The sequence below is a fragment of the Phyllobates terribilis genome, unplaced genomic scaffold, assembly GCF_046119375.1.
Source record: "Phyllobates terribilis strain yellow unplaced genomic scaffold, ASM4611937v1 Scaffold_11__3_contigs__length_659146591, whole genome shotgun sequence".
NCBI lineage: Eukaryota > Metazoa > Chordata > Amphibia > Anura > Dendrobatidae > Phyllobates > Phyllobates terribilis.
The window spans coordinates 566325770-566346393 of record NW_027362771.1 but is presented as its reverse complement, the minus strand read 5'-3'; the positions used below and the strand labels follow the sequence as shown (position 1 = coordinate 566346393).

Here is a 20624-nt window from a genome sequence, read left to right as displayed (position 1 = left end):
TGTATCAAATACTTATTTTCCCCACTGTAGGTAGAAGGATAGATAGATAGATAGATAGATAGATAGATATGGTAGATAATAGATAGAAGGATAGATTATAGATAGATAGGTCTGCTGGAGAGGTTTTCTTCTGATGACTCTTCCATGAAGGCCATATTTGTGCAGGTGTCTCTGTAGTAGAATAATGGACCACAACTCCAGAGTCTGCTAAATCTTTCATAAGTGAAGGTCTTTTGCAGTCAAGCCGGGCTTCTGATTTGCCTCTCTAGCAATCCTACGAGTAGCTCTCACTGAAATTTTGCTTGGTCTTCCAGAGCTGATCTTGACCTCCACTGATCCTGGTAACTGCCATTTCTTAATTACATTTTGAACTGAGGAAAGGGCAACTTGAAAACGCTTTGTTATCTTCTTATAGCCTTCTCCTGCTTTGTGGGCCTCCACCATTTTCAGAGTGCTTGTCAGCTGCTTAGCAGAACCCATGGCTGCTGGTTTTTGGCACAAGGTTAAAGGAGGAGGCTGTTTTTTATAAAGCTGGAAAATTTGCATCACCTGGCCTTTCCTGACAATGATTGTGAACAAGCCATAACCCTAACAGGCTAATTAAGGTCTGAAAACTTGGTCAAAGTTATCTGAGCTCACAAATTTCCAAGGATGACCAAACTTTTGCATCGGACAATTTTCCTTTTTGTCATATTTAAAATGTAAAAAATGACTATATATATATATATATATATATATATATATATATATATATATATATATATATATTGCCTAAAATACAAAGGAAATGTGTCATCTTTAACTTTGGGCCTTTTAGAGATCATTTCATCTTCAACTTGCTTAACTGACCAGGGGTGCCCAAACTTTTACATACCACTGTAGATAAATATGAGATAGATAGATGTAGAAATGGTATTTTTTACAACTCTTTTCTGGAAATATCTTTGTTGTGGATTTCGGGAATGATTTAATCTCCGACTCGGTGGCTCATTTCTGTGATATCTGTACCAGGACCTGACTACCATGTGCCATCTATAATACTGGTGTCTTCCTATGTGGCAGACAAGTGTCAGACGGCCGGGGTGGAGGTGTGGTACTGTAGCAGACTCCAGCGGAGGCTCCTGTGCAGGGGAGGAGGGCTCACAGCTGTCTATCCCCATCCTGCAGCCCTACATAAGCCGAGGGGAGAGCCGGCCCCGGCACACAGACCCCCGGACTGGAGCTGCCAGGATCCCACAGCACAGTAAGGTACGGCCATGCATGGGAACATTCGCGAGGACACATCATCATCATCATCAACATCATCATCATCATCATCATTATTATTACATTATCGGCTTCTCAGCTGAGCTTCGCATCTAGCCAGCAAAGGGACGAGGAGCAGTCACATAAGGGACCACCCTGGGGTCTCTGCTCTTCTGGGACTTATTCTATATAGAAGGGTAATCGGAAAATGCTAAAAGGGCAATTCCTCTTGATAACGAGGCTCCTGCTTTTTACTCTTAGCATTCATACGTTATATTATTTATACGTTATTATTATCTATAGTATATGATATATTACATTTGGCACCATATTATATCATCCACCTATCTGTAGATTCTTATTTATCGCTTACTATATTATTTATTCTCCTGTTTTATGTTTACTATCGACTGTCCTTTATATATATAATTGCACCATGTTCCATTATTAATATACCTACATCTGGGTACAAAGTATCCAGAAAAAGCCACTGACAAAGGGCTATAATGCTAAAAATTATTTAATTTTATTCATATTCAATTAAAACCATGAAGTGCCACACGGACACAAAGGCACACAAACAAACAGAGTGCAAAGAGGATTGTCCAAATAATTACAGGCAGTGGTAGAAAAACAATCAATATACATTCATTGTATCAAAATATTTAAAGTCATGTTCATATTGGGTAATGGCTGCCAGCACTGCTGCTAGTAGTAAGCCCGTATCATTTTAGACCATGTATTTGAGCATGATTAATATCTCAATCAGGACTTACCCATGTTGGGGAACCACCACAAGCCGCCCCGACGCACGTTTCGCACACACCAAAAGTGCTTTCTCAAGGGGAGTATTAGCAGTATTATATTATCCACGTATTATTTCATGTTTACACTTTATTACACATTTTCCGCTTTACATTACACTATAGTATTTTACAGAATCTACGTCATATCGTGCCGTAATATATTATCTATCGTTTATTACTTAAAATGGTGACTTTTATTCTATATATTAACCCCTTCATGGCCACACATACAACATTTTTCTTGCATTTTTTTTGGGGGGGAGATGAGTGCTGTGACCGGATTCTGGACTTTCAACGTATGTTTAACGTACGGCGGAAATATTTTAATTCTCTTGATAGATTAAACTTTCACAGGCACAGTAATACCAAATGTATATAGGAAGATTTTATTTATTTATTTTTCATTTTTGAACTGGGAAAAGAAAGTGATTTATACTTTTATTATTTTTATTTTTTTTTATTTTGTATATATATGAAATATATATATGGCCCAAAGTGTTGGCACCCTTGAAATTGTTCCAGAAAATGAAGAATTTCTCCCCAAAAATTATTGCGATTGCACACGTTTTGTTATACACATGATTATTTCCTTTGTGCGTATGGGGACAACACAAGAAACAGAGAAAAAAGGCAAATTAGACATAATCTCATACAAAACCCCAAAAATGGGCCGGACAAAATTGTTGGCAGCCTCAATTTAATATTTGGTTGCACACACTTTGGAATAAATAACTGCAATCAATTGCTTCGTATGACTGTCAACAAGCTTTTTATACCTCTCAGCAGGAATAATGGACTCTTCTTTTGCAAACTGCTGCAGGTCTCTCATATGTGAAGGCGTCTTCTCCCAACAGCAATTTTAAGATCTCTCTACAGGTGATCAATGGGATTTAGATCCGGACTCATTGCGACCCAAAATCCTTTGGTAATCTTCATATTTATTGATGCCTTGCACACAGTCAAGGCAATCAGTGCCAGAGGCAGCAAGACAACCCAAAAACATTTTTGAACCTCCACCATATTTGACTGTAGGTACTGTGTTCTTTTCTTTGTAGGCCTCATTCCGTTTTCAGTAAAAAGTAGAATGACAAACTTTACCAAAAAGCTCTATCTTGGTCTCATCTGCCCACAATATGATTTCCCAGAAGGATTTTGGCTTACTCACGCACATTTCAGCAAACTGCAGTCTTGCTTTTTTATGTCTCTGTGTCAGCAGTGGGGTCCTCCTGGGTCTCCTGCCATAGCGTTTCATTTCATTCAATTGTCGACGGATAGTTTGCGCTGACACTGATGCCCCCTGAGCCTGCAGGACAGCTTGAAATTCTTTGGAACTTGATTGGGGCTGCTTATCCACCATCCGGACTATCCTGCATTGCAACCTTTTATCACTTTTTCTCTGCCGTACACGTCCAGGGAGATTAGCTACAGTGCCATGGGTTGTAAACTTCTTGATTATGTTGCGCACCGTGGACAAAGGAACATCAAGATCTCTGGAGATTGACTTTGAGATTGTTGATATTTTTCAACAATTTTGGTTTTCAAGTCCTCAGACAGTTCTCTTCTCCTCTTTCTGTTCTCCATGCTTAGTGTGGCACACACAGACACACAATGCAAATATTGAGTTAACTTCTCCCCTTTTTATCTGGTTTCAGGTGTGATTTTCATATTGCCACACCTGTTACTTGTCACAGGTGAGTTTCGACAAGCATCACATACTTGAAACAAAGTTGTTTACCCAATAACTTTAGAAAGGTGCCAACAATTTTGTCCGGCCCATTTTTGGGGTTTTGTGTGAAATTATGTCCAATTTGCCATTTTTTCTCAGTTTTCAGTTTTTTTTTGTGTTGTTCCAATACACACAAAGGAAATAAACATGTGTATAACAAAACATGTGTAATAGCAATAATTGTCTGGGAGAAATACATCATTTTCTGGTGCAATTTCAAGGGTGCCAACACTTTTGGCCATGACTGTACATGTGTTTTTTTTAACCTCCATAGATTTTACATTGATTTTATTTATTCATTTTTAATTTTTGAACTGGGAAAAGACAGTGATTTAAACTTTTATTATTATTTAATTATTTTTTAAAATTTTGTTTAAAAAAATAAATATATATAATCTTTATTTTTCTTTCTTTCTTTATTTTTTTACTTTATTTTTAGAACTCCTGTAGGGGATCACTTGTTCATTTAATATAAGGGACCCTCAGCAACCCAGAATTGCATTTCGGGGAGGCAGCTTTTCCACTGTATTTTCAGCAATACTATAATAATAATAATAATAATAATAATAATAATAAATAATAAATAATACTATAATAATAATTTTATAATTCCAATTTTCTCCCATTAAGGGGAACCTGTCTGGAGATGAATAAATATAAACCAGGAAGAAGGAGAAGAGTCAGGGAGGTGTTTCCCTTTGACTTCTCCCTGCCAGGTTTGTCCACATACACAAACAGGAAGAGACCTGTCAATCAATCTGAGCAGGATGGGGAGGAGCCAGTGAGGATCCGCCCCCTGGCTCTTCTCCATGTTCACAGCTACTTTTTAATGAAACTCTGCAGCATTTAAGAGTAACACTTAACTGTATGTAATGGGGGCGTCTGTCCCTGATCCCCGCTGCCCGGTGCAGTCTCCCATTAGGTTCCCCTGCCGGAGAGGAGCCGTATATCCGTAACATCCCATAGTCTAGCCCTGGGGTAGAGACATGTACTGGTCGTGATCACTCATTTATTACAAGGTTTGTGCCAAGTTTGGAAGTGAACACATCGCTGTGGGGGAAGAAGAAATAATCCCTCACTATTGGGGGTCCAACTGCCCCCACCGATCCTGGGCTTTTCTCGTCTGAATGGAGTAGGGGTGGAGCATGCGCACAGACAATGGAGTGGAGGTGCTCATGCTCGACTCCTGCCCCATTCATATGGGAAAAGCCCCATTTCCAGGATCACTGGGGGCAGTCAGACCCCCTCCCCCAGCAATCAGAAAGTTATTCCCTAATCTACAGCTAGAGGATAACTTCATAACTTCCAAACTTGGTACAACCCCTTTAAGCAGCTGTAGGACACCTTTAGGTGACGACTTCTATGATGGGAACCGTTTTTGGTTGTGTCACCCAGATTTTCCTAGAAACATGAACGCTGCCAAAGAGAATTTTAACAACCTGATAAATCATATACCGGAGCCAATTACCTGTAATAAAGAGCTAATTAATGACGTTGCTGCGCCACCTATGGCCACTAGGTGGTGTTAAAAACACCACAGAATTCTATAGAGTTTTATAATGGCGGGGGGCAGACCGCCCCCATGCCTCTCCTCTAGTGTGTGTGCATATATATATATATATATATATATATATATATATATATATATATATATAAATATATATAGATTTCTCTATCATATTCCCAAAATATCCTGTTTCATGTTTTGAAGTTCAGTTAAAGGGTTTAAAAAAGTTTGTCCCTTATTCGTGTCCATTAAAGAAGAGATGGCGCCCCAGCGTTCCTTAACCCCGTGGTATAAACACGGGCGACCTTCTGTAAACCATTCTCAGGCCTGGGTCCCATCACCTTATCTCCCTGCTGTCATTCCCAACTTCTGCTCATTAAGACTGGAAATAATGAGCAGGCGTACATGAAGGAGGTGGTAGTCCTATGTGGTTCTCCAGGACTGTATCACACATGAAAGGCTTAGATACAATAGCTGAGTACACAGTATCAAACAGGATAGGGTTAGATACATCAGCACTGTACACAGTATCACACAGGATAGGGTTAGATACCTCAGCCCTATAGACTGTATCACACAGGACAGGGTTAGATACATCAGCCCTATAGACAGTATCACACAGGATAGGGTTAGATACCTCAGCCCTATAGACAGTATCACACAGGATAGGGTTAGATACATCAGCCCTATAGACAGTGTCACACAGGAAAGGGTTAGATACATCAGCCCTATAGACAGTATCACACAGGATAGGGTTAGATACATCAGCCCTATAGACAGTGTCACACAGGATAGGGTTAGATACATCAGCCCTATAGACAGTATCACACAGGACAGGGTTAGATACATCAGCCCTATAGACAGTATCAAACAGGATAGGGTTAGATACATCAGCACTGTACACAGTATCACACAGGATAGGGTTAGATACCTCAGCCCTATAGACAGTGTCACACAGGATAGGGTTAGATACCTCAGCCCTATAGACAGTATCACACAGGATAGGGTTAGATACCTCAGCCCTATAGACAGTATCACACAGGATAGGGTTAGATACATCAGCCCTATAGACAGTGTCACACAGGAAAGGGTTAGATACATCAGCCCTATAGACAGTATCACACAGGATAGGGTTAGATACATCAGCCCTATAGACAGTATCACACAGGATAGGGTTAGATACATCAGCCCTATAGACAGTATCACACAGGATAGGGTTAGATACCTCAGCCCTATAGACAGTATCACACAGGATAGGGTTAGATACATCAGCCATATAGACAGTATCATACAGGATAGGGTTAGATACATCAGCCCTATAGACAGTATCACACAGGATAGGGTTAGATACATCAGCCCTATAGACAGTATCACACAGGATAGGGTTAGATACATCAGCCCTACAGACAGTATCACACAGGATAGGGTTAGATACCTCAGCCCTATAGACAGTATCACACAGGAAAGGGTTAGATACATCAGCCATATAGACAGTATCATACAGGATAGGGTTAGATACATCAGCCCTATAGACAGTATCACACAGGATAGGGTTAGATACCTCAGCCCTATAGACAGTATCACACAGGATAGGGTTAGATACATCAGCCCTATAGACAGTGTCACACAGGATAGGGTTAGATACATCAGCCCTATAGACAGTATCACACAGGATAGGGTTAGATACCTCAGCCCTATAGACAGTATCACACAGGATAGGGTTAGATACATCAGCCCTATAGACAGTATCACACAGGATAGGGTTAGATACATCAGCCCTATAGACAGTGTCACACAGGATAGGGTTAGATACATCAGCCCTACAGAGAGTATCACACAGGATAGGGTTAGATACCTCAGCCCTATAGACAGTATCACACAGGATAGGGTTAGATACATCAGCCCTACAGACAGTATCACACAGGATAGGGTTAGATACATCAGCCCTACAGACAGTGTCACACAGGATAGGGTTAGATACCTCAGCCCTATAGACAGTATCACACAGGATAGGGTTAGATACCTCAGCCCTATAGACAGTGTCACACAGGATAGGGTTAGATACATCAGCCCTACAGACAGTATCACACAGGATAGGGTTAGATACATCAGCCCTATAGACAGTATCACACAGGATAGGGTTAGATACATCAGCCCTATAGACAGTATCACACAGGATAGGGTTAGATACATCAGCCCTATAGACAGTGTCACACAGGATAGGGTTAGATACCTCAGCCCTACAGACAGTATCACACAGGATAGGGTTAGATACCTCAGCCCTATAGACAGTATCACACAGGATAGGGTTAGATACATCAGCCCTATAGACAGTATCACACAGGATAGGGTTAGATACATCAGCCCTATAGACAGTATCACACAGGACAGGGTTAGATACTTCAGCCCTATAGACAGTATCACACAGGATAGGGTTAAATACATCAGCCCTATAGACAGTATCACACAGGATAGAGTTAGATACATCAGCACTGTACACAGTATCACACAGGATAGGGTTAGATACCTCAGCCTTATAGACAGTATCACACAGGATAGGGTTAGATACATCAGCCATATAGACAGTATCACACAGGATAGGGTTAGATACATCAGCCATATAGACAGTATCACACAGGATAGGGTTAGATACATCAGCCATATAGACAGTATCACACAGGATAGGGTTAGATACATCAGCAATGTACACAGTATCACACAGGATAGGGTTAGATACCTCAGCCCTATAGACAGTATCACACAGGATAGGGTTAGATACATCAGCCATATAGACAGTATCACACAGGATAGGGTTAGATACCTCAGCCCTATAGACAGTATCACACAGGATAGGGTTAGATACATCAGCCCTATAGACAGTATCACACAGGATAGGGTTAGATACCTCAGCCCTACAGACAGTATCACACAGGATAGGGTTAGATACATCAGCCCTATAGACAGTATCACACAGGATAGGGTTAGATACATCAGCCCTATAGACAGTGTCACACAGGATAGGGTTAGATACATCAGCCCTATAGACAGTATCACACAGGATAGGGTTAGATACATCAGTCCTATAGACAGTATCACACAGGATAGGGTTAAATACATCAGCCCTATAGACAGTATCACACAGGATAGGGTTAGATACCTCAGCCCTATAGACAGTATCACACAGGATAGGGTTAGATACCTCAGCCCCATAGACAGTATCACACAGGACAGGGTTAGATACCTCAGCCCTATAGACAGTATCACACAGGATAGGGTTAGATACATCAGCCCTATAGACAGTATCACACAGGATAGGGTTAGATACCTCAGCCCTATAGACAGTATCACACAGGATAGGGTTAGATACATCAGCCCTATAGACAGTATCACACAGGATAGGGTTAGATACATCAGCCCTATAGACAGTATCACACAGGATAGGGTTAGATACATCAGCCCTATAGACAGTATCACACAGGATAGGGTTAGATACCTCAGCCCTATAGACAGTATCACACAGGACAGGGTAAGATACCTCAGCCCTATAGACAGTATCACACAGGATAGGGTTAGATACCTCAGCCCTATAGACAGTGTCACACAGGATAGGGTTAGATACATCAGCCCGATAGACAGTGTCACACAGGATAGGGTTAGATACATCAGCCCTATAGACAGTATCACACAGGATAGGGTTAGATACATCAGCCCTATAGACAGTGTCACACAGGATAGGGTTAGATACATCAGCCCTACAGAGAGTATCACACAGGATAGGGTTAGATACCTCAGCCCTATAGACAGTATCACACAGGATAGGGTTAGATACATCAGCCCGATAGACAGTGTCACACAGGATAGGGTTAGATACATCAGCCCTATAGACAGTATCACACAGGATAGGGTTAGATACATCAGCCCTATAGACAGTGTCACACAGGATAGGGTTAGATACATCAGCCCTATAGACAGTGTCACACAGGATAGGGTTAGATACATCAGCCCTATAGACAGTGTCACACAGGATAGGGTTAGATACATCAGCCCTACAGACAGTATCACACAGGATAGGGTTAGATACATCAGCCTTATAGACAGTGTCACACAGGATAGGGTTAGATACCTCAGCCCTATAGACAGTATCACACAGGATAGGGTTAGATACCTCAGCCCTACAGACAGTATCACACAGGATAGGGTTAGATACATCAGCCCTACAGACAGTATCACACAGGATAGGGTTAGATACCTCAGCCCTATAGACAGTATCACACAGGACAGGGTTAGATACCTCAGCCCTATAGACAGTATCACACAGGATAGGGTTAGATACATCAGCCCTACAGACAGTATCACACAGGATAGGGTTAGATACCTCAGCCCTATAGACAGTATCACACAGGATAGGGTTAGATACATCAGCCCTATGGACAGTATCAAACAGGATAGGGTTAGATACATCAGCCCTACAGACAGTATCACACAGGATAGGGTTAGATACCTCAGCCCTATAGACAGTATCACACAGGATAGGGTTAGATACATCAGCAATGTACACAGTATCACACAGGATAGGGTTAGATACCTCAGCCCTATAGACAGTATCACACAGGACAGGGTTAGATACATCAGCCCTATAGACAGTATCACACAGGATAGGGTTAGATACATCAGCCCTATAGACTGTATCACACAGGATAGGGTTAGATACATCAGCACTGTACACAGTATCACACAGGACAGGGTTAGATACATCAGCCCTATAGACAGTATCACACAGGATAGGGTTAGATACCTCAGCCCTATAGACAGTATCACACAGGATAGGGTTAGATACCTCAGCCCTATAGACAGTATCACACAGGATAGGGTTAGATACATCAGCCCTATAGACAGTGTCACACAGGATAGGGTTAGATACATCAGCCCTACAGACAGTGTCACACAGGAAAGGGTTAGATACCTCAGCCCTATAGACAGTATCACACAGGATAGGGTTAGATACATCAGCCCTATAGACAGTATCACACAGGATAGGGTTAGATACCTCAGCCCTATAGACAGTATCACACAGGATAGGGTTAGATACCTCAGCCCTACAGACAGTGTCACACAGGATAGGGTTAGATACATCAGCCCTATAGACAGTGTCACACAGGATAGGGTTAGATACATCAGCCCTACAGACAGTATCACACAGGATAGGGTTAGATACCTCAGCCCTATAGACAGTATCACACAGGATAGGGTTAGATACATCAGCCCTATAGACAGTATCACACAGGATAGGGTTAGATACATCAGCCCTATAGACAGTATCACACAGGATAGGGTTAGATACATCAGCACTGTACACAGTATCACACAGGATAGGGTTAGATACATCAGCCCTATAGACAGTATCACACAGGATAGGGTTAGATACATCAGTCCTATAGACAGTGTCACACAGGATAGGGTTAGATACATCAGCCCTATAGACTGTATCACACAGGATAGGGTTAGATACCTCAGCCCTATAGACAGTGTCACACAGGATAGGGTTAGATACATCAGCCCTATAGACAGTGTCACACAGGATAGGGTTAGATACATAAGCCCTATAGACTGTATCACACAGGATAGGGTTAGATACATCAGCCCTATAGACAGTATCACACAGGATAGGGTTAGATACATCAGCCCTATAGACAGTATCACACAGGATAGGGTTAGATACATCAGCCCTATAGACAGTATCACACAGGATAGAGTTAGATACATCAGCCCTATAGACAGTATCACACAGGATAGGGTTAGATACATCAGCCCTATAGACAGTATCACACAGGATAGGGTTAGATACATCAGCCCTATAGACAGTATCACACAGGATAGGGTTAGATACATCAGCCCTATAGACAGTATCACACAGGATAGGGTTAGATACATCAGCCCTATAGACAGTATCACACAGGATAGGGTTAGATACATCAGCCCTATAGACAGTATCACACAGGATAGGGTTAGATACATCAGCCCTATAGACAGTATCACACAGGATAGGGTTAGATACATCAGCCCTATAGACAGTATCACACAGGATAGGGTTAGATACATCAGCCCTATAGACAGTATCACACAGGATAGGGTTAGATACATCAGCACTGTACACAGTATCACACAGGATAGAGTTAGATACATCAGCCCTATAGACAGTATCACACAGGATAGAGTTAGATACATCAGCCCTATAGACAGTATCACACAGGATAGGGTTAGATACATCAGCACTGTACACAGTATCACCCAGAAAAGGGTTAGATACATCAGGTTAGGAGACAGTATCACACATAACAGGCTTAGATACACAGCCCAGCAGACAGTATCACATGACAGGCTTAGATATACAGCCCCGCAGGCTGTATCTCACTTTAGGATTAGATACAGAGCCCAGCAGAGAGTATCACATGACAGGCTTAGATACACAGCCACGCAGGCAGCATCATACATTAGGATTAGATACACAGCCCCGCAAGCAGTATCACACATTAGGATTAGATACACAGCCCCGCAGGCAGTATCACACATTAGGATTAGATACACAGCCCCAAAGGCAGCATCACACATTAGGATTAGATACACAGCCCCGTAGGCAGTATCACACATTAGGATTAGATACACAGCCCCGCAGGCAGTATCACACATTAGGATTAGATACACAGCCCCGCAGGCAGTATCACACATTAGGATTAGATACACAGCCCCGTAGGCAGTATCATACATTAAGATTAGATACACAGCCCCGTAGGCAGTATCACACATTAGGATTAGATACACAGCCCCGCAGGCAGTATCACACATTAGGATTAGATACACAGCCCCGCAGGCAGTATCACACATTAGGATCAGATACACAGCCCCGCAGGCAGTATCACACATTAGGATTAGATACACAGCCCCGCAGGCAGTATCACACATTAGGATTAGATACACAGCCCCGCAGGCAGTATCACACATTAGGATTAGATACACAGCCCCGCAGGCAGTATCACACATTAGGATTAGATACACAGTCCCGCAGGCCATATCACACATTAGGATTAGATACACAGCCCCGCAGGCAGTATCACACATTAGGATTAGATACACAGCCCCGCAGGCAGTATCACACATTAGGATTAGATACACAGCCCCGCAGGCAGTATCACACATTAGGATTAGATACACAGTCCCGCAGGCCATATCACACATTAGGATCAGATACACAGCCCCGTAGGCAGTATCACACATTAAGATTAGATACACAGTCCCGCAGGCCATATCACACATTAGGATTAGATACACAGCCCCGCAGGCAGTATCACACATTAGGATTAGATACACAGCCCCGCAGGCAGTATCACACATTAGGATTAGATACACAGCCCCGCAGGCAGTATCACACATTAGGATTATATACACAGTCCCGCAGGCCATATCACACATTAGGATTAGATACACAGCCCTGCAGGCAGTATCACACATTAGGATTAGATACACAGCCCCGCAGGCAGTATCACACATTAGGATTAGATACACAGCCCCGCAGGCAGTATCACACATTAGGATTAGATACACAGCCCCGCAGGCAGTATCACACATTAGGATTAGATACACAGTCCTGCAGGCCATATCACACATTAGGATTAGATACACAGTCCCGCAGGCAGTATCACACATTAGGATTAGATACACAGCCCCGCAGGCAGTATCACACATTAGGATTAGATACACAGTCCCGCAGGCCATATCACACATTAGGATTAGATAGACAGTCCCGCAGGCCATATCACACATTAGGATCAGATACACAGCCCCGCAGGCAGTATCACACATTAGGATTAGATACATAGCCCCGCAGGCAGTATCACACATTAGGATTAGATACACAGCCCCGCAGGCAGTATCACACATTAGGATTAGATACACAGCCCCGCAGGCAGTATCACACATTAGGATTAGATACACAGCCCCGCAGGCAGTATCACACATTAGGATTAGATACACAGCCCCGCAGGCCATTTCACACATTAGGATTAGATACACAGCCCCGCAGGCAGTATCACACATTAGGATTAGATACACAGCCCCGCAGGCAGTATCACACATTAGGATTAGATACACAGCCCCGCAGGCAGTATCACACATTAGGATTAGATACACAGCCCCGCAGGCAGTATCACACATTAGGATTAGATACACAGCCCCGCAGGCAGTATCACACATTAGGATTAGATACACAGCCCCGCAGGCCATATCACACATTAGGATTAGATACACAGCCCCGCAGGCAGTATCACACATTAGGATTAGATACACAGCCCCGCAGGCAGTATCACACATTAGGATTAGATACACAGCCCCGCAGGCAGTATCACACATTAGGATTAGATACACAGCCCCGCAGGCAGTATCACACATTAGGATTAGATACACAGCCCCGCAGGCAGTATCACACATTAGGATTAGATACACAGCCCCGCAGGCAGTATCACACATTAGGATTAGATACACAGCCCCGCAGGCAGTATCACACATTAGGATTAGATACACAGCCCCGCAGGCAGTATCACACATTAGGATTAGATACACAGCCCCGCAGGCAGTATCACACATTAGGATCAGATACACAGTCCCGCAGGCCATATCACACATTAGGATTAGATACACAGTCCCGCAGGCAGTATCACACATTAGGATTAGATACACAGCCCCGCAGGCAGTATCACACATTAGGATTAGATACACAGTCCCGCAGGCAGTATCACACATTAGGATTAGATACACAGTCCCGCAGGCCATATCACACATTAGGATTAGATACACAGTCCCGCAGGCCATATCACACATTAGGATTAGATACACAGCCCCGCAGGCAGTATCACACATTAGGATTAGATACACAGTCCCGCAGGCCATATCACACATTAGGATTAGATACACAGTCCCGCAGGCCATATCACACATTAGGATTAGATACACAGTCCCGCAGGCAGTATCACACATTAGGATTAGATACACAGCCCCGCAGGCAGTATCACACATTAGGATTAGATACACAGCCCCGCAGGCCATATCACACATTAGGATTAGATACACAGTCCCGCAGGCCATATCACACATTAGGATCAGATACACAGTCCCGCAGGCCATATCACACATTAGGATCAGATACACAGCCCCGCAGGCAGTATCACACATTAGGATTAGATACACAGCCCCGCAGGCAGTATCACACATTAGGATTAGATACACAGCCCCGCAGGCAGTATCACACATTAGGATTAGATACACAGCCCCGCAGGCAGTATCACACATTAGGATTAGATACACAGTCCCGCAGGCCATATCACACATTAGGATTAGATACACAGTCCCGCAGGCCATATCACACATTAGGATTAGATACACAGCCCCGCAGGCAGTATCACACATTAGGATTAGATACACAGCCCCGCAGGCAGTATCACACATTAGGATTAGATACACAGCCCCGCAGGCAGTATCACACATTAGGATCAGATACACAGTCCCGCAGGCAGTATCACACATTAGGATTAGATACACAGCCCCGCAGGCAGTATCACACATTAGGATTAGATACACAGCCCCGCAGGCAGTATCACACATTAGGATTAGATACACAGTCCCGCAGGCCATACCACACATTAGGATTAGATACACAGCCCCGCAGGCAGTATCACACATTAGGATTAGATACACAGCCCCGCAGGCAGTATCACACATTAGGATTAGATACACAGCCCCGCAGGCCATATCACACATTAGGATTAGATACACAGCCCCGCAGGCCATATCACACATTAGGATCAGATACACAGCCCCGCAGGCAGTATCACACATTAGGATTAGATACACAGCCCCGCAGGCAGTATCACACATTAGGATTAGATACACAGCCCCGCAGGCAGTATCACACATTAGGATTAGATACACAGCCCCGCAGGCAGTATCACACATTAGGATTAGATACACAGCCCCGCAGGCAGTATCACACATTAGGATTAGATACACAGCCCCGCAGGCAGTATCACACATTAGGATTAGATACACAGCCCCGCAGGCAGTATCACACATTAGGATTAGATACACAGCCCCGCAGGCAGTATCACACATTAGGATTAGATACACAGCCCCGCAGGCAGTATCACACATTAGGATTAGATACACAGCCCCGCAGGCAGTATCACACATTAGGATTAGATACACAGCCCCGCAGGCAGTATCACACATTAGGATTAGATACACAGCCCCGCAGGCAGTATCACACATTAGGATTAGATACACAGCCCCGCAGGCAGTATCACACATTAGGATTAGATACACAGCCCCGCAGGCCATATCACACATTAGGATTAGATACACAGCCCCGCAGGCCATATCACACATTAGGATCAGATACACAGCCCCGCAGGCAGTATCACACATTAGGATTAGATACACAGCCCCGCAGGCAGTATCACACATTAGGATTAGATACACAGCCCCGCAGGCAGTATCACACATTAGGATTAGATACACAGCCCCGCAGGCAGTATCACACATTAGGATTAGATACACAGCCCCGCAGGCAGTATCACACATTAGGATTAGATACACAGCCCCGCAGGCAGTATCACACATTAGGATTAGATACACAGCCCCGCAGGCAGTATCACACATTAGGATTAGATACACAGCCCCGCAGGCAGTATCACACATTAGGATTAGATACACAGCCCCGCAGGCAGTATCACACATTAGGATTAGATACACAGCCCCGCAGGCAGTATCACACATTAGGATTAGATACACAGCCCCGCAGGCAGTATCACACATTAGGATTAGATACACAGCCCCGCAGGCAGTATCACACATTAGGATTAGATACACAGCCCCGCAGGCAGTATCACACATTAGGATTAGATACACAGCCCCGCAGGCAGTATCACACATTAGGATTAGATACACATCCCCGCAGGCAGTATCACACATTAGGATTAGATACACAGCCCCGCAGGCCATATCACACATTAGGATTAGATACACAGCCCCGCAGGCAGTATCACACATTAGGATTAGATACACAGCCCCGCAGGCAGTATCACACATTAGGATTAGATACACAGCCCCGCAGGCAGTATCACACATTAGGATTAGATACACAGCCCCGCAGGCAGTATCACACATTAGGATTAGATACACAGCCCCGCAGGCAGTATCACACATTAGGATTAGATACACAGCCCCGCAGGCAGTATCACACATTAGGATTAGATACACAGCCCCGCAGGCCATATCACACATTAGGATTAGATACACAGCCCCGCAGGCAGTATCACACATTAGGATTAGATACACAGCCCCGCAGGCAGTATCACACATTAGGATTAGATACACAGCCCCGCAGGCCATATCACACATTAGGATTAGATACACAGCCCCGCAGGCAGTATCACACATTAGGATTAGATACACAGCCCCGCAGGCAGTATCACACATTAGGATTAGATAAACAGCCCCGCAGGCAGTATCACACATTAGGATTAGATACACAGCCCCGCAGGCAGTATCACACATTAGGATTAGATACACAGCCCCGCAGGCAGTATCACACATTAGGATTAGATACACAGTCCCGCAGGCCATATCACACATTAGGATTAGATACACAGTCCCCCAGGCAGTATCACACATTAGGATTAGATACACAGCCCCGCAGGCAGTATCACACATTAGGATTAGATACACAGTCCCGCAGGCCATATCACACATTAGGATTAGATACACAGTCCCGCAGGCCATATCACACATTAGGATCAGATACACAGCCCCGCAGGCAGTATCACACATTAGGATTAGATACACAGCCCCGCAGGCAGTATCACACATTAGGATTAGATACACAGTCCCGCAGGCCATATCACACATTAGGATTAGATACACAGTCCCGCAGGCAGTATCACACATTAGGATTAGATACACAGCCCCGCAGGCAGTATCACACATTAGGATTAGATACACAGTCCCGCAGGCCATATCACACATTAGGATTAGATACACAGTCCCGCAGGCCATATCACACATTAGGATCAGATACACAGCCCCGCAGGCAGTATCACACATTAGGATTAGATACACAGCCCCGCAGGCAGTATCACACATTAGGATTAGATACACAGCCCCGCAGGCAGTATCACACATTAGGATTAGATACACAGCCCCGCAGGCAGTATCACACATTAGGATTAGATACACAGCCCCGCAGGCAGTATCGCACAGTAGGATTACATACACAGCCCCGCAGGCAGTATCACACATTAGGATTAGATACACAGCCCCGCAGGCAGTATCACACATTAGGATTAGATACACAGCCCCGCAGGCAGTATCACACATTAGGATTAGATACACAGTCCCGCAGGCCATATCACACATTAGGATTAGATACACAGTCCCGCAGGCAGTATCACACATTAGGATTAGATACACAGCCCCGCAGGCAGTATCACACATTAGGATTAGATACACAGTCCCGCAGGCCATATCACACATTAGGATTAGATACACAGTCCCGCAGGCCATATCACACATTAGGATCAGATACACAGCCCCGCAGGCAGTATCACACATTAGGATTAGATACACAGCCCCGCAGGCAGTATCACACATTAGGATTAGATACACAGCCCCGCAGGCAGTATCACACATTAGGATTAGATACACAGCCCCGCAGGCAGTATCACACATTAGGATTAGATACACAGCCCCGCAGGCAGTATCACACATTAGGATTAGATACACAGCCCCGCAGGCCATATCACACATTAGGATTAGATACACAGCCCCGCAGGCAGTATCACACATTAGGATTAGATACACAGCCCCGCAGGCAGTATCACACATTAGGATTAGATACACAGCCCCGCAGGCAGTATCACACATTAGGATTAGATACACAGCCCCGCAGGCAGTATCACACATTAGGATTAGATACACAGCCCCGCAGGCTGTATCACACATTAGGATTAGATACACAGCCCCGCAGGCCATGTCACACATTAGGATTAGATACACAGCCCCGCAGGCAGTATCACACATTAGGATTAGATACACAGCCCCGCAGGCAGTATCACACATTAGGATTAGATACACAGCCCCGCAGGCCATATCACACATTAGGATTAGATACACAGCCCCGCAGGCAGTATCACACATTAGGATTAGATACACAGCCCCGCAGGCAGTATCACACATTAGGATTAGATACACAGCCCCGCAGGCAGTATCACACATTAGGATTAGATACACAGCCCCGCAGGCAGTATCACACATTAGGATTAGATACACAGCCCCGCAGGCAGTATCACACATTAGGATTAGATACACAGCCCCGCAGGCAGTATCACACATTAGGATTAGATACACAGTCCCGCAGGCCATATCACACATTAGGATTAGATACACAGTCCCGCAGGCCATATCACACATTAGGATCAGATACACAGCCCCGCAGGCAGTATCACACATTAGGATTAGATACACAGCCCCGCAGGCAGTATCACACATTAGGATTAGATACACAGTCCCGCAGGCCATATCACACATTAGGATTAGATACACAGTCCCGCAGGCAGTATCACACATTAGGATTAGATACACAGCCCCGCAGGCAGTATCACACATTAGGATTAGATACACAGTCCCGCAGGCCATATCACACATTAGGATTAGATACACAGTCCCGCAGGCCATATCACACATTAGGATTAGATACACAGCCCCGCAGGCAGTATCACACATTAGGATTAGATACACAGCCCCGCAGGCAGTATAACACATTAGGATTAGATACACAGCCCCGCAGGCAGTATCACACATTAGGATTAGATACACAGCCCCGCAGGCAGTATCACACATTAGGATTAGATACACAGTCCCGCAGGCCATATCACACATTAGGATTAGATACACAGCCCCGCAGGCAGTATCACACATTAGGATTAGATACACAGCCCCGCAGGCAGTATAACACATTAGGATTAGATACACAGCCCCGCAGGCAGTATCACACATTAGGATTAGATACACAGCCCCGCAGGCAGTATCACACATTAGGATTAGATACACAGCCCCGCAGGCAGTATCACACATTAGGATTAGATACACAGCCCCGCAGGCAGTATCACACATTAGGATTAGATACACAGCCCCGCAGGCAGTATCACACATTAGGATTAGATACACAGCCCCGCAGGCAGTATCACACATTAGGATTAGATACACAGCCCCGCAGGCAGTATCACACATTAGGATTAGATACACAGCCCCGCAGGCAGTATCACACATTAGGATTAGATACACAGTCCCGCAGGCCATATCACACATTAGGATCAGATACACAGTCCCGCAGGCAGTATCACACATTAGGATTAGATACACAGTCCCGCAGGCAGTATCACACATTAGGATTAGATACACAGTCCCGCAGGCCATATCACACATTAGGATCAGATACACAGTCCCGCAGGCCATATCACACATTAGGATTAGATACACAGTCCCGCAGGCAGTATCACACATTAGGATTAGATACACAGCCCCGCAGGCCATATCACACATTAGGATTAGATACACAGCCCCGCAGGCAGTATCACACATTAGGATTAGATACACAGTCCCGCAGGCCATATCACACATTAGGATCAGATACACAGTCCCGCAGGCCATATCACACATTAGGATTAGATACACAGTCCCGCAGGCAGTATCACACATTAGGATTAGATACACAGCCCCGCAGGCAGTATCACACATTAGGATTAGATACACAGTCCCGCAGGCCATATCACACATTAGGATCAGATACACAGCCCCGCAGGTAGTATCACACATTAGGATTAGATACACAGCCCCGCAGGCAGTATCACACATTAGGATTAGATACACAGCCCCGCAGGCAGTATCACACATTAGGATTAGATACACAGCCCCGCAGGCAGTATCACACATTAGGATTAGATGAGTAGCACCTTTCTTGGTTCTGGGACAAGTATGTCAAACATCGTCCTGCCAGGATCTGTGGGGTCATGAAGGGTCTCTACAGGGAGGTGGGTGGATAAGGAAGGTCAGACCTCATCCCGGTGCCCCCTCTCCATTTATTTAAGTTGTTTTTTTTACTTATTATTTTTTACCCTCATTTTATTTATTTCCTTTACATTGTTTGTATCCTTTTACCACATATAAGCATTTAATTAATTAATAATTATGTTTCTACACCACGAGGAGCGAGGGCCTTGCTCGCAGGCTTACAATCTAT

At 44.4% G+C, this 20624-nt stretch overlaps 1 protein-coding gene across 1 annotated transcript in view; it reads left to right on the top strand.

The window, feature by feature from the left end:
• The first annotated feature begins 1092 nt into the window (after window positions 1-1092).
• ANGPTL6 (angiopoietin like 6) overlaps window positions 1093-20624 on the top strand; it is a 34151-nt gene continuing 14619 nt past the window's right edge. Inside the window, exon 1 of the mRNA XM_073654130.1 lies at window positions 1093-1248. The gene's annotated coding sequence lies outside the window, so the exon portion shown is untranslated. The remainder of the gene's footprint in view (window positions 1249-20624) is intronic.